General features: G+C 38.4%; 1 non-coding gene across 1 annotated transcript; it reads left to right on the top strand.

Moving 5' to 3' along the window:
• Positions 1 to 7,883: 7,883 nt before the first annotated feature.
• Positions 7,884 to 7,990, top strand: LOC148564873 (small nucleolar RNA R71). Its single transcript, XR_015885140.1, has one exon. It is a non-coding gene; the product is annotated as a small nucleolar RNA R71 (small nucleolar RNA).
• The last annotated feature ends 2,561 nt before the right edge of the window (positions 7,991 to 10,551 follow it).

Consider the following 10,551-nt stretch of genomic DNA (forward strand, 5'->3'; position numbering starts at 1 on the left):
TGCACTTGCTGGTTAGTTACGCGGAGTTGTGAAGAAGTGTTGAGATCACGTTACGCACACCAAGTTTTTGGCGCCGTTATTGGGGAATAAACACTTCGCGTACCAATTAGCCGTGCAGAAACCGTACTTGGACCATTTTCACTGAGAGGATCCTACAGCTTGCCATTGAAGGGAGCACGCATGATTGGATGAAGACAATAGGAAAGCAGAGGTTCAGAAGCAACAAAGCATCTCCAAACGCTTATCTGAAATTCCCACTAATGAAATACATAAGTATCTTATTTTATTTTATGTTTTATTTATCTTTTAATTATCAAAACTCATAACCCATTGAATCCGCCTGACTAAGATTTACAAGATGACCATAGCTTGCTTCAAGCCGACAATCTCTATGGGATCGACCCTTACTCACGTAAGGTTTTATTACTTGGACGACCCAGTGCACTTGCTGGTTAGTTGTACCGGAGTTGTGAAAAGTGTGATCACAATTCCGTGCACTATAAGGTGAGAGATATATAGAACATTTCATAACATTAAGACATAGATAGAAATGATCATGCAGTAAGAACACGAGAACAGACAACAAAATATAATGGAAAACAGAAAAATGACATAAAAGAAAGGGGTGATGGTACGGGACCACCTTAGTGACGACGGCTACCACTTCCTCTGGAGAATCCAATAGAGTGCTTGATGTCTTTAATGTTATGCCATTGTCTCTGTTGTTCGTCCCTCAAAACTCTTTGATCTTCTCTATTTTCATTGAGGGTGGTAGAATGCTCTTGATCCTCCATCCTGAGCTGATTCATGTTAGAGCTTAATTCTCCCATAGAAGTATGCCATTGATCCCAATACCTTTGGGGAGGAAAATACATCCCTTGAGGCATCTCAGGGATCTCATGTGCCGGCTCTCTAGTATGCTACATCCTTCTTTTAGTGATGGGCTTGTCTTCCTCAATTGGGATGTCACCTTCAATGACAATTCCAATTGAATTGCATAGGTGACAGATAAGATGAGGGAAAGCTAACCCTGCTTGGGTGGAGGGCTTGTCCGCCACTTTGTACAACTCTTGAGGTATCACCTTATGTACTTCCACTTCAGTTCTAAGCATGATGCAATGGATAATGATGGCTCAGTCTATGGTCACTTCGGACCGGTTGCTAGTAGGAATGATAGAACATTGGATAAATTCCAACCATCCTCTAGCTATGGGCTTGAGGTCAGGGCTTCTTAGATGGATAGGCTTGCGTTGGGAATCTCTTTTTCATTGTACTCCTTCCACACAGATGTATGAGAGCACTTGATCCAGCCTTTGATCAAAATTGACTCTTCTAGTGTAGGGATGTGGGTCTCCTTGCATCAAAGACAAGTTGAACGCCAACCTCACACTTTCTGGACTAAAGTACAAGATTCTCCCTCGGACTATGGTGCTCCAATTTTTAGGATGTGGGTTCACACTTGTATTATGATTTTTCGTGACCCATGCATTAGCATAGAATTCTTGCACCATTGAGATCCCAACATCTTGTATGAGATTGGTTAGGACTTTTCAACCTCTTCTCCGAATTTCATGTCGGATCTCTGGTTACTCATTCTTCTAAGCTTAAAAGGGACCTCAGGGATCACCTTTTTCGTTGCCACTACTTCATAGAAGTGGTCTTGGTGGGCTTTCGTGATGAATCTCTCCATCTCCCAAGATTCAGAGGTAGTGGCTACGGCCTTTCGTTTCCTCTTTCTAGAGGGTTCTCCGACCTTGGGTGCAATAAGTGGGAATGGAAAGCAAAAAGCAAAGCTTTTTCACACCAAACTTAAAACTTTGCTCATCCTCGAGTAATTACAATGAACAAAAGAGAAGAATGGAGTAGAAGAAAAAGAAAATAGATGGAGATGAAGGGAGAAGAGTAATCGGCCAAGTGAGGGCTAAAGTTGTATGAGTAGTGTGTGGGATAAGTGGTATGAGGGGGTATTTATAGGGAGGTAATGATTAGGGTTTCGAATGAATGTGGGGAAATATGGGTGGGAAAATTTGAATTTTAGTGAGTGGGGATTGGTGGGAGTTATGATGGTTTGGGAAAGAGGTATGGATGTGATTGGTTGTGGATTTATAGGAAAGTGTGTGGGGAAGTGTGAAAAAAAGAGAGAAGAAGATGGGGTAGGTGAAGATGCTGTGGGATCCACTGGTCCTGAGAGGCTAGGGAATTCAAATTTCCTGCCCCCCTTATGGGTGTTGAACGCCCAGCTCATGCTCCATAGCTGGCGTTCAATGCCAGCTTGCTGCTCCACTTAGGGCGTTGAACGCCCAGGAGGGGCCTCCTTCCTGGCGTTCAATGCCATATCTTCTGCTTCTTTTGGGCATTGAACACCCAGCCGTCTAAGAGATGTATCCTCAAGCTAGTGGTTCATTGATATCCGATGAAAGAGGCTTGCTGAACCCATGTAGAAATAGAGATAACTTGTGACGGTTCAACTCATTCATAAGGTTGAAGAACGAAGATAGATCTTAGAATAGAATCAAACACGAATGGAAATAGAATAGTAGTGCTTTATTAATCGATAAAACTCAACAGAGCTCCTAACCTTAACCTAGAAGGTTTAGTGGCTCACACTGTACAATGAAACTCAAAAATATGAAATAACATTCTATGGTGGTAGAAGATCCTAAAACAAGGGTGATCTTCTCCTATATATACTAAGGACTACAGAAATATGATAGGTGGTGCGCGTGTACGCAAAAGCCACACTATTTCGTACAACAGCAGTACCAGCAAGTGCATTGGATCGTCCAAGAATACCTGAGCGAGCCAGGGTCGATCCCACGAGGATTGTGGCTTGAAGCAAGCTACGGTTGTCTTGCAGGTCTTAGTCAGGCGGAATCAGAAGGTCTTTGGATTAGAGGAAACTATTCATAATTTGTATTTGTAAAACAAGTGTTTTCAGGGATAGGAATAGAGTTGAGAGTCGAAGTTGCTTTGTCTTTCTGAAGTAACTTTGGTACTACTGTCTTCCTTGCTTGTGAGTGATCTTCTTCTATGGCAGGCTATAAGTGATCAAAGCCATTGCCTGTGGTCATTGATCTCCTCTGCTATAGGTTGAACACGGCCGTGGAAATTGGCCGTGGTTACTCAATTTGACGAAGGGTGAAGCGCATAACAGTCCATTCTCTTGACGATCCTACTCAAAATGCCACAGACAGGGTCGAATCTTTCAGATCAGAGAATACTGCTTCTTAGGATTCTAGCATATACCATGGAGACCCAAATCTCCCCGAAAATCGGCTGAACTGGTGTCTCGAGAAGTCCCCAATGAAGCCGTGGATTAACCGTCTGAGAGATGTATAAACATAGCTGTTGGCTCGTGCTTTTCTTCCAGGTACTCACACGAACCCAAGTAGACGCGGGTGTTTGTCAGGCACGTTCATCTTAGTGTGATGAACAGAGCTAATTTGTCAGATCATCCTGCTCACCATGATGACGATCGGAATATACTTCTTAGAGATAGATCAAACACGGATCGAAGAAGAAACAATAGTACTTTTATTAATTCATAGGATTCAGTAAGACTCCTCCCCTCAACCTAGGAGGTTTAGAAACTCATACTGAAGGTAAAAACAATGGAGAAACATGAATATGGTAGACCTCCCTTAGCGGGAGGTGTAAAAGGTTCTAAAGTCCCCAAGTGTGTCCGAATCACATAAATAAAATCCCTTAAATACTAAACAGATGACTAGTAAGGGTAAAATAGTCTATTTAGTGTTAGAATCCTCTCTGGGCCTTTGGACGCTGGGCTTTGCTCTTTGGACGCTTGGAAGGGGGCAAGAAGTTGGCAGTGGACACCAGTTTTGGGCTCTCTAATTCGAAGCAAAGTATAAACTATTATATATTGCTGGAAAGATCTAGAACTCAACTTTCCGTATCCGTTAAGGGCGCTCCATTTGGACTTTTGTAGCTCCAGAAAATCTCTTCCAAATGCAAGCAGGTCAGATCTGGACAGCATCTGCAATGCTTTCTCTGTCTCTGAATCAGACTTCTGCTCCAGCTCCTTAATTTCAATCAGAAAATACCTGAAATTGCCCAAAAACACAAAAACTCATAGTAGAGTCCAAAAATATGATTTTAACACTAAAACCTATAAAAACTCAAAAGAAATTAAACAAAAACTACTAAAAACTATATGAAAATGATGTCAAAAAAGCGTATAAAATATCCGCTCATCACAACACCAAACTTAAACCGTTGCTTGTCCCCAAGAAACTAAAAACACAGTAGGATGAAAAAGAAAATTAAGATACAATAAATTTTTAAGTTTCAAATGAAGCTTAGTTAAACTCAAATGAGCGGGACTTAGTAGCTTTTTGCTTCTGAATAGTTTTGGCATCTCACTATCCATTGAAACTCAGAGATGTTGGCATCTTTAGGAACTTAGAATCCAGATGATATTATTGAATCTCCTAGTTAAGCTTATTTTGATTCTTGAACACAGCTTTCTGAGTCTTGGCCGTGACCCTAAGCACTCTGTTTTCCAGTATTACCACCAAATACATTCATGCCACAGACACTTTAACTGGGTGAACCTTTTCAGATTGTGACTCAGCTTTGTTAGAGTCCCCAGATAGAGGTGTCCAGAGTTCTTAAGCACACTCTTTTTGCTTTGGACCACGACTTTAACCGCTCAGTCTTAGGCTTTTTCACTTGACACCTTCACGCCACAAGCACATGGTTAGGGACGACTTGGTTTAGCCGCTTAGCCCAGGATTTTATTCCTTTGGACCCTCCTAACCCCTGATGCTCAAAGCCTTGGGTCCTTTTACCCTTGCCTTTTGGTTTAAAGGGTTACTGGATTTTTCAATCTGCCCTCATTTTCCTGCATTTTTAGGCAGTAATGGATTTTTCTGGTTTCTATTTTTTTTTCTTTTTACCACATTTTTTTTGCATGCTTTTACTTTTCTTTTTTTTCTTTTTTGCAACATGCTTTTTCTTTTTGCTGCTTTTTCTTGCTTCAAGAATCAATTTTATTAATTTTTCAGATTATCAATAGTACTTTTCCTTTTTCCTTATTCTTTCAAGAGCCAACATTCTAAAATTTTAACTTCAAATATGCACTGTTTAATCATACATTCAGAAAACAAAAGCAAATGACACCACATCAAACTAATTAAAATAATCTTATTTTAAACTTGAAATTCATGCAACTCTTAATTCTTTTCAAATAAAAAATTTTTTCATTTAAGTACGGTGAGAGATATATGGAACATTTTACAACTTTAAGACACCAATGCAAATGATCATGCAACTAGGACAAGAAAATAGATAAACAGACAGAAAACAGAAAAATAATAGGAAAGGAGTAAAAGAGAACGAATCCACCTGAATGATGGTGGCCAGTGCTCCTCCTTGAGGATCCCGTGTAGTGCTTGATCTCTTCTATGTCACTCCTTTGTCTTTGTTGAGGCGGCTGCACAGGTTCATGTGCATGCTATCTAGTTTGCTCCATCCTTTTCTATAATTAAGAGTGGTAGAAATTACAAAGCAAAGCTTTTGCAACCCCAAACTTAAGAGTTTTGCTCATCCTCAATCAAATATGATCAATGGGGAAGAAGAAGGTGGGGTAGGTGGAGCTTCTGTGGGACCTCTTGGTCTTGAGAGGCTATGGAATTCCAGATTTCCTACTTCTCTGCATTGGCGTTTGAACGCCCAGGGGCTGCTCCCTGGCTGGTGTTCAATTTTAACACTCCACTTTGAGTGTTCTATTTTTACTGCTATGAAATCTGTCTCTGGACTGATGCACATGATCATGACTCTGACAACTAAAGGAAAAATCAAAAAGAAAATAAATGGTTGAGTAAAGTTGGGTTGCCTCCCAACAAGCGTTCTTTTAAAGTCACTAGCTTGACCTTTAGCTCCTTACGGAGGTGAGTATGGGCTCAGATTTTTGCCCCCGACAGTAAATTTTCTTCCTATCCCCTCATGAATGAGCTCTACATGCTCTAGAGATAGGACACGACTTACTGTATGTGGTAGGACTGGATTCTTAGTGAAGACATCTTTCACGCCAGGTGAGAGGCCTTCAGTTGGGACTTTCTTGTCCTTCCAGCCTTTAGGTACTTTCTCTTTAGTACCTTTGTGCTTAGAGCTTGTTGAGGGCTGTCCAACACCAAACCTAAAATTGATGTCTGGGGGCTCTGCAAAGCTCTGCTTAGAAAGAGAGGGTTTGCACACTAGGTGTTGCACTGTTATCTCTCTTTTAGAGGGAGACTTGGGATGAGGCATCTTGAATAAGATGTGATCCTCCCCTAACTTTAGGGTTAGTTCTCCCTTAGCCACATCAATGATAGCATTAGCTGTGGCTAGGAAAGGTCTTCCAAGGATGACACAGTCATCCCCAGCATCTCCTCTGTCCAAGACAATGAAGTTTGCAGGGATGTAATGGTTTTCAACTTTAACCAAGACATCCTCCACTAAGCCATATAGCTTTTTCATGGTCTTGTAAAAGAGACGTGTGCAGCTTGTACCTCAAGGATTCCCAAATTCTCCATTATTGAGAGTGGCATGAGGTTAATACTTGACCCTAGGTCACACAAAGCCTTTTTAAAGGTCATAGTACCTATGGTGCAAAGAATCAGAAAGTGTCCAGTGTCAGGAATCTTCTGAGGTAGCTCTTGCTGAACCAAAGTATGGAGTTCTTTAGTAAGCAGTGGAGGTTCTCCCTCTAGAGGCTTTGTACCAAATAGTTTGGCGTTCAGCTTTATTAGATCTCCTAGGAAACGAGCAACTTGCTCTTCCCTAGTGTCTTCATCCTCACTTAAGGATGAATAGTCATCAGAACCTATGCACTGCAGAAGTGCATTCAAAGGAACCTCAATTGTCTTTGTGGTTTCATTTGGTTCTGGGCTAGAGGGTTCTTGAGTGGGATGCAGGCACTCAAAGGGTGTGCTTTGATTGGCGTTCAATGCCAACACTGTTAGCTTATTGGAAGTTGAACACCCTTGCTGACCATCCTGACTAGCGTTAAATGCCAGTCCCTCTAGTATTCTAGGCATTGAATGCCCAGAAGGGATGTCCTTGCTTGCGTTCAATGCCAGCTTCCCTGGGCTGGTGGGTGTTGAACACTCGGTGAAGGCTTCTTTACTGGCGTTCAATGCCTTCCCAATCTCCTCCAATTTGGCCTTTGCCTCCATGGTTATGGCCTTGCACTCTTCTCTAGGATTGACATCAGTTGACCAACTTTTACCTCTAAGTTTCTAATGGAGGACCTTGTTTCATTAATGAAACTGTGGGTGTTCTTAGTGAGGCTGGAGACTAGAATGGCTAAGTCAGAAAGGCTCTGCTTAGAAGTCTCCATATTCCCTTAAGAAGATGGGAATGGTTGTCTGTTGTTGAACCTATTCTGGTTCCTACCACCTTGATTGAAACCTTGCTGAGGTTTCTGTTGATTCTTCCATAAGAGGTTAGGATGATTCCTCCATCAGGGGTTGTAAGTGTTTCTATAGGCTTCTCCCATGTAATTCACCTCCTCCATGGTGGGTTGATCAGGATCATAAGCTTCTTCTTCAAGAGAAGCTTCCTGATTACTGCCAAGTGCAGTTTGCATCCCGGTGAGATGTTGATAGATCATGTTGACCTGTTGGGTCAAGATCTTATTCTGAGCCAGGATGGCATTCAGAGTCTCAACTTCATGAACTCTTTTCTTCTGAGAGGTTCCATGGTTTACAGGATTTCTTTCAGAAGTGTACATGAACTGGTTGTTAGCAACCATTTCAATGAGTTTTCTTGCTTCTATAGGTATTTTCTTCAAGTGGAGGGATCCACCTGTAGATCTACCCAAGGAAATCTTGGATATCTCAGATAAGCCATCATGGAACATGCCTCTGAGGGACCATTCTGATAGCATGTCAGGAGGACATCTCCTGATCAGCTGCTTGTATCTTTCCCAAGCTTCATAGAGGGATTCACCTTCTCTTTGTCTAAAGGTTTAAACTTCCACTCTAATCTTATCATCCTTTGAGGAGGAAAGAACTTAGCCAGAAAAGTATTAACTAGCTTTTTCCAAGAGTCAATACTCTCTTTAGGCTGGTCATCCAACCAGTTTTTAGCTCTATCCCTTAAGGCAAAGGGAAAGAGCATCAGTTTATAAACCTCAGGATTTACTCCATTGGTTTTTACAGTATCACAGATCTATAAAAATTATGCCAAGAGCTGATGTGGATCTTCTAGTGGAAGTCCATGAAATTTGCAGTTCTACTGTAGAAGAGAGACTAACTGAGGCTTAAGCTTAAAATTGTTATCTCCAATGGCAGGTACAACAATGCTTCTGCCATAAAAGTCAGAGGTAGGCATGGTGAAGTCACCAAGGACCTTTCTGGGCTCCTCTTGTGGTTCGGCCATATCCTCCTTTTTTTGTTCAAAACTTCATGAAAGGTTTCTTTCGGAGTGTTGTGATTTAGCTTGTTGTAAATGCCTCCTCAGAGTCTTTTCAGGTTTAGGATCAAGAGTCAAGAAGGGTTCTTTATCCCTGTTCCTGGTCATAAACTAGAAACCAAAAAAAGAAAGAAAAGAAAGAGACTGCCAATAGACAAGAAGCTCCTCCTTAAAGTCAAAAGTAGAGAAAGAAGAAGAAGATAGAAAATAAAAATAAATAAAATAAGTAAAGGAAAAATACCTTGAATATAGTAGATAAGAGTAAATAAGAGAGGATGAAAGTTAAGAAAATGGAAAGAAAATCACAAGAGAGCTTTCTGTGCCAATTTGCAAGAATCTCCAAGTGAGATGTGAAGAAAAAAGGAAAGAAGATAAAGAATTGTAGGCAAAGAGTCGAAGGAAGTAGAGTTGAATGAATAAAGATGAGAAGAGAAGTGGCATAAATAGAAAAAGTAAATAAGAATTAAAATATTTTTATTTTTTTATCTAATTAATTAATTAATTTAAGTTTTCAAAAATTATATTAATAATTTAAAAAGAATTTAAATTTCAAATGTAAATTTCGAAAAATAGAAGAGAGAAAAGAGAGAGAAATTTTAAAAAATTTAAGAGAGAAGAGAGTTAGTTAGGTAGTTTTGAAAAAGAAGAGAGAGAGAAGAAGATATTATTTTCGAAATTAAGGAGGGAAGAGTTAGTTAGGAGGTTTTGAAAAAGATGAGAGAGAAGAAGTGAGATATCTTTGAAAATTAAGGAAAAGAAGAGTTAGTTAGGAGGTTTTGAAAAAGAAGAGAGAGAAAAAGAGAAGTAGTTTTCAAAAATTAAGAAGAGAGAGTTAGTTAGCTAGTTTTGAAAAAGATGAGAGAGAAGAAAGAGAAATGATTTTCGAAAATTAAGAAAGAGAAGAGTTAGTTAGGAGGTTTTGAAAAAGAAGAGAGTGAAAAAGGGGATATGGTTTTTGAAAATTGAGAGAGGGAAAAGTTAGTTAGGTGATTTTGAAAAATAAGAGAGAGAAGATAAGATATTAATTAAGAAAAGATAAAAATAAAAAAGATAAAAATAAAAGATAAGATAAGAAAAGATTTAAAATTGAAAATTGAAATTAGAAAAAGATAAAATTTTGAATTTTGAGTTTGAAAAATATATGATTTAAAAAGATTTTGAAAATTGATTTTGAAAAAGATTTAATTTTTAAAAATTTGAAAATGATAAGATAAGATTTTTAAAATTTGAAAAAGATATGATAAGTTTTGAAAAAGATAAGATTTTTTGAAAACGATATGATTTTTAATTTTGAAAAATTTAACTTTTGAAAACTTCACAACTAAGATATGATAAGATAAAAATTTGAAATTGAAAATCTGCATTTTATTTATGATTTTTGAAAATTATGGTTGAAATTAAGTTAGAAAAGATTTTTTTTTTTGAATTTTATGATGAAAGAGACAAACACAAAAAAAAGACACAAGACTTAAAATTTTTAGATCTAGTGCACCCAAATTTTCGAGAATTTGGAGGGAAACATATGGGAACACCAAACCGAAAAATTTTAAGATCAAGACACACACAAGACTCAAGAACACTTTGAAGATGAACAAGAACACGAAGAAAAAAATTTAAAGACTCAAAGAACACAAGAACACAAAAAGAACAATAAACTTAAAATTTTTAGAAAACCAAAACAAAATTTTCGAAAATCACAAGAAAAATATCAAGAAAACACCAAACTTAAAAATTGAAACAATATTAAACCAAAGAAAAATTATTTTTAAAAATTTTTAGAAGGAAAGACTCAAAGGAACAACTATTCAGAAGAAAATAGACACAAGGACTCAAACAGAATGCAGAGGATGTCAAAAATAAACTATATGAAAAAGGTTTTTGAAAAAGCTTTAAAAATTTTTGAAATTGAAAAGCATGAACAGGAAGGACTCAATAGCAAGAACAAAAATTAAACAAAGAAAAGAAAAATATTTTTGAAAAAGTTTTTAAAGTTTTCGAAAATCAGGAAGAAGAAGAAAATCAAAATCATGGACTTAACAAAAATAAAAATTTACCTGATCTGGGGAGTGGTGCACGAAATTGTGATCATCAACAATGGCGCCAAAAACTTGGAGCTCTCAAACATGAATTACACTT

This window comes from Arachis ipaensis, chromosome B5, assembly GCF_059453495.1.
Source record: "Arachis ipaensis isolate K30076 ecotype BB chromosome B5, ASM5945349v1, whole genome shotgun sequence".
NCBI lineage: Eukaryota > Viridiplantae > Streptophyta > Magnoliopsida > Fabales > Fabaceae > Arachis > Arachis ipaensis.